Raw genomic sequence first — 6,414 nt, forward strand, 5'->3', positions numbered from 1 at the left:
GCTTGTTTAAGTCTGGAGATGTGACTTAATGGAAGAGTGCTTGCCTGCCATGTGAGGCCCCTGGGTTTGATCCCAAGTACCAGCAAAAATATAAAACCTGTTGCCATACTCTTAAATTATCAGGTTTTTGTTTAATTTTTTTTTTTTTTTTTTTTACGGACAATGGTGTTTTGGTTACTTATGTCATAAAAGTGTAACCAAAATTTGACCTTGATTGTCCTGTAATAACAATTATTTTTTTTTAATGGGGCATAGTTGATCATGAGCAAAAACAGTAGTGTGTACAGATAAAAGTTCTGATTGGTTAAGAATTTCAGAGCTTAATTTTTTTTCTAGACCTAAAACTTAAATTTTAGTCTTGATAATTGTACTTATTGAATAAAAGTAAAATACTTAAAATGAAATGTGACAACATAAGGCATAATGGAGGAAATGTAACTTAGTTTCTATGGTTTTGTAGTTGACAAGGGACAGTAATTAGCTACTGAACATTTTAATCCTGATTTGTTCACTGTTCAAATACCATTGGTGTTAGAGAAGAATACTGTAAAAAGATTGCAAACTGGTAGTCTTGTTTGGCTTTCAGATGTTTGGGTTGAGGGTGCTGCTCTGTTTTTAAGCCATTTTTTAAAAAATCCTCATAAAACTATATTTTTTGATTCTTAAAATTAATCTTAACTGATTCTGCATTTCTTCATAGAGCAAAATAGCTACCTAGACTAATCCTCATAATATTAGATTTCCTATAGGGCCCCACTATGAAACTACCTATTTGCTAGAACCTTTTCTTTTTTCTCTCATTTTATGTGCTAGGGATACTGTTAGCTTCTTTCATAGCTATCTGGCACTGCATAAATAAGGATGCAGCTTTAATCTATATAACTTTGCCCCAGAATTACTTGCATTTATATTTCATGGCTTTTTATTACCCAGTGATGAATCCATTCTCAACCTTACTGAGTTTATCTGTGGAATATTAAAGTTTCCTTTTTTTAAAATCATATTTGGAGATTTTATATATATATATGCACACACCACACACACACACATTTTTTTTTTGATGGACTTTTTTTATTTTATATGAGGTGCTGAGAATCTAACTCAGTGCCTCACACATGCTAGGCAAGTTCTCTACCATTGAGCCACAACCCCAGCCCAGGTTTTCTATCTTTGAAAAAAATGAAAGCTAAAGTGTAGGGTTCATAAAATGACTTTGAACTTTGGGTTCAAATCTTTGCCCCCCCCCAAAATTTTAAATTTAGCTGTCTCAGTTTTCTTGGAGGAAATGGGAATAGAGTTTACCTCTTGAGATTGTTTTGGAATTCAATGGGCTATATAAAACATTTTAATTTCTGATAAATCCTAAGTGAATACAATCTTATGGCTTAAATTAGGGAACAAGGAAGCATATTTGATAGTAGGTCCAGGTAGAAAATTATTTGAGGGATATTCTTGAGAAAATTTTCTGGCTGTCCTAGAATAGAAACAGTTTGCCCCATTGTCATACAAGGGTTTCAACAAACTGGTTCTGAGTGCCAAAGTACAAAAATCAAAAAAGAGACCAAGCAACTGTTTAGTTTGTAAATTAGGGTTCTCCAGAGAAATAATCCATATGATGCATTTATAGAAAAACCCATTTTAAGGAATCAATTAGGGAATTGTGGGGGATTAGTGAGTCCAAAATCTAATTGGGTATACCTGTAAGCTGGAGGTGTAGAGAAGAACCCATGGGCAGACTGATGGCAGAATTCATGGCATGGTGGTCAATCAGTGCTTTAAGACCTGCAACCAATGGTATACTTAACCCAGACAATAATCAGATTTTCTCGAGTTCACAAGTCTAAATGGTAATATTCAAAAAATGTCTTCACAGAAATAGCCAGAATAATGTCTGAACAAATGTTTGAACTTGCCAAGTTGTAATAATTTCACATAGCAATGACTAGTTCATTTTTATAATCTGATACTTTAATAGAAACTGGATTTTTAAAGTGCTGACTTGAATTCATTTTTCTAATATTTCACTACACTGGTTTTTACAAAATTAAGCCAACAAAGCTTGAATTTGCAAAATTCACAGTGCTCAAAAAATTCATATTATCCTGGAAACTCCATTAGATAAACCCAGTCTAAGGAAGACCATATAAACTAGCTGTGTTTTTTGCAGGTGCTTCTCTGACTATTATTGAATAGGAATATGGTTAGAATCCACAATTGGTTTTTAAGAGAAGCCACTATATTTTTTTTCTTTTTCTTTTTCTTTTTTTTTTTTTTTTACATAATTAAGCTATAACCACCTGAAAGAGAAAAAGTCCCACACATTGCTATAGTGAATAAAATAGAGGTTAAGAATGTAGGCTCAGGGTTAAGACTTGCTTGGATTTAAAACCTGGCTTGACAACTCTCCAATCTTTCTCACAATTTGCTCATATTTCAAATAAGAGTCACAACAACCCAGAGTAGTTGTGAATATCAAAAAAGAAGTCTAAATTTTTTTCAGTTCTTGCTAAAGAGTATTTAACAATTAAAATACAGGTGAGGTAGAGGAAATAAAGCGGATGTGATTGAATCATTCAAGTTGATTCCAAAGCCATTCTGAGATGGTATTTCTAATTACTTGTTGCTGCCAACAGGCACATCAGACTTAAATGTTTAAAAGTGGTGCCAGAGTTGATGGTGCTAAAATGCAGATATTTTCCAGAGTAAAACTCCAGCCTAAATGATGGCCTTCAGTCATGCCCCTACAGTGTCAGCCTCACACTGGCCAAATAAAATATAAATTTTATGCGCCATATCTTAATTTAGCCTGGATGCCATCTTTTCTGTAAGGGTTGTCCCTGCTTATTTCTCCCCATTATCCCTATCACACTACATGTAAGTCTCCAATATCTTTTTACAGCTTGGTAATTAACTTAAACATGTACCAGAATTAACTTTTCTTGCCAGTTTCTCATACTGTCTTATCTTTCTGAGATTAGAGAGGCCTTTACTTATTCATATATCCTGCATCTATAATTTACTGAACATTTATTGAAAGGATTATTGAAACCAGTATGTTATTACCTAAAAAGAGCAAATCCTAGTCCTATGTATATTTCAATGTTTTATGAACAAAATTTTTTCCCCAGAAAATTGGCTAAATTAGAGTCTCTGACCAAATGTGAATTGTTAAAAAAAAAAAAAAAAACTAGGTAAGATTAGAAATCTGTGCTTAAATTTAACTCAACTGTCTCTGACCATGCTGTTTAGTCCATCTAATTTTATTTTACTTCACATGAACTTCCTTGATGAAAAAAAAAAACAAACTTGATTTCATTCTGGCAGTAGACCAGCATTTTGAGAAGTGCCCACTTGAAAGAATTAGGAAATTTTTTTAAATTGTAAGAATAGGTACAAAGCAGAAATTTAGGGCCATCCCTCTTTCTCAGCCTGTTTTTCACCCTAAATCTCCTTTCTAAAATAGTCTGAAAGAATTCCTTTAGAAATCCTGTATAATAAAAAATTTTATATGATTTAAACTCTTCGTGCATCAAACCTTTTTAAATTTTTCATATTATCAAGTGATATTTTTTTCTCATAACTGGTAATTTTGTTGACCAAAAAGAAGTAAGCGAGTTTCTATGTATCTACATTAGCATATGGAGATTTTTTTTTTAAAGAAGTATATCATTCAAATACTTGGTAGTTGATTTTGGAGAAAGTTCTTGAACCCATATTTGAATATGGGTACAAGCAATCAGGAACATGCACTAATCTGATTTAGTAGTCATTAGGGCTTTTCATAAATATGACAATTATGGTTTTGTGGACATGTCAGGACTCTATTAAACTATCCTCTTTGTTTTTACAAGTGAAAAAAAGCAGAAGTGATAATGTGCTACACACCTATGTTGAAGGTTTGCTTTTTTATTTTTTGTTTTGATACTAGGGATTGAACTGGGGGGCCCTTACCACTCTGGTACCAGAGACTGAACCCAAGGTACTTAACCACTAAGCCACACCCCCATCCCTTTTTATTTTTTGAGACAGGGTCTCACGAAATAGCTTAGGGCCTTGCTAAGTTGCTGAGGCTGGCTTTGATCTTGTGATCCTCCTGCCTCAACTTCCAGAGCGTGGGATTACAAATGTGTACCACTGCACTCAGCTCCTATGTTGAAGGTTTGAAAAGCCAGGATAACATTCACCAATTTCCCTTCCTCTGTCCAGTCAAGCCTGAGTCTTTAACAGACAATATGGTAAGTATAGCCTCTTATCAAATACATGGAGTGAACAAGAAACTTTCACTGTTTTAAATCTCTGATTTTTTTTTTTGGGGGGGGGGGGAATATTATCTTTTCTTCATCTCTGATTATTCAATTGAAGAATTATGTGTCAACCAAATAGTCCCCAAAGACTCTTTAGATTTAAAATAATCTACCTACAATTATAAACATGGATATTTTGTATCCATGTTTAGATACAAAACAAAAGCCTGACTCAGGAAGGAAAGATGTCTTCACCACTTCCCATGTGTGGTGAGGTGCCAGAATGAAGGAGGATAGATAACTTTGAGCTTTCAAAGTGCAATTTTGAGTAAGTACTTATCAGAAATTTCTGCCTTATCTCTCATTTCTCATTCTATTTATCCCATTCACTTATTGAACCCCTTTCTAAAAATTGTAAAAACAAGTACCTTTTTCTGGGTGGACGCGGCACCATGACAGAGTACACGTGATCCCTTGCTCATTGGCCTTTGTACATTGGAAAATAATGCAACTTTATGTTTATTCCTGTATAGTCATTTCAAATTTGAATTTTTAAATTATAACTACGAAAATTCACTGTCTCCTCCCAGTTTTCCCAGATCTGAGAAAAGGCCATACCCATAGAACAGAAGTTGATCAGTTAAATGCCAATACACTGATAGATTTATCAGGCTTACATCTGAAATCTAATTTGTTTAATATTATCAACAAAGTATATATATTATGTCATGTTATATATGCTGGCTTGCACTGTTTGCCATTGTGGGATTTAATGTTCTGGGTTTTGTAAAGGGAATTATGAAAATTTCTAGGTCATGGAAAAAAAGAGAACTTTCTAAACCTCATGTCCTCCAAAAAATGATATTGATAGTAATGAAAAACAAATTAACACATAATTCAGGCCTTTAATGAAACTAGGAAATATTTTAAATTACCTATAAATAGGAAAATAAAAATGTTGAGTTCAGCAAAATCATGTTAACAGCCTATACACAAATGAAGTCTTAAGCAGAGGTAGAGGAAAGATGGGGATGATAAAATATAGATAAAATCCCTCTCAAAGACCAGGTGCCACTCAGAGTAGAAAATACTGAAAATCAACTTGAGATCTTGTAGTACAGAGCACTACTATTGGGAAGTTGAAAGAATAAGACTTGAAAATGAGCAGAACCCAAGGCAGAAGTTTCAGAGTGCCACTATTTCCAAGTGTATCAAGTATTAGGGAGAGTGTACCCTTGGAGGCTTGATGGTAAAGGAAGAATAAAGGAAGCAAGAGAGCCATTATGAAGTCAAACAACAACAAGTGCTAGCGAGGATGTGGGGAAAAGGGCACTCTTGTACATTGCTGGTGGGACTGCAAATTGGTGTGGCCAATTTGGAAAGCAGTATGGAGATTCCTGGGAAAGCTGGGAATGGAACCACCATTTGACCCAGCTATTGCCCTTCTCGGACTATTCCCTGAAGACCTTAAAAGAGCATACTACAGGGATACTGCCACATCGATGTTCATAGCAGCACAATTCACAATAGCTAGACTGTGGAACCAACCCAGATGCCCTTCAATAGATGAATGGATAAAAAAAAAAAAAAATGTGGCATTTATACACAATGGAGTATTACGCAGCACTGAAAAATGACAAAATCATGGAATTTACAGGGAAATGGATGGCATTAGAGCAGATTTTGCTAAGTGAAGCTAGCCAATCCCTAAAAAACAAATGTCTTCTTTGATATAATGAGAACAACTAAGAACAGAGCAGGGAGGAAGAGCAGGAGGAAAAGATTAACATTAAACAGAGACATGAGGTGTGAGGGAAAGGGAGAGAAAAGGGAAATTGCATGGAAATGGAAGGAGACCCTCATTGTTATACAAAATTACATATAAGAGGTTGTGAGGGGAATGGGGAAAAAAAACAAGGAGAGAAATGAATTACAGTAGATGGGGTAGAGAGAGAGAAGATGGGAGGGGAGGGGAGGGGGGATAGTAGAGGATAGGAAAGGTAGCAGAATACAACAGTTACTAATATGGCATTATGTAAAAATGTGGATGTGTAACCGATGTGATTCTGCAATCTGTATTTGGGGTAAAAATGGGAGTTCATAACCCACTTGAATCTAATGTATGAAATATGATATGTCAAGAGCTTTGTAGTGTTTTGAACAACCAATA

This window comes from Marmota marmota, unplaced genomic scaffold, assembly GCF_001458135.2.
Source record: "Marmota marmota marmota unplaced genomic scaffold, marMar, whole genome shotgun sequence".
Classification (NCBI taxonomy): Eukaryota; Metazoa; Chordata; class Mammalia; order Rodentia; family Sciuridae; genus Marmota; species Marmota marmota.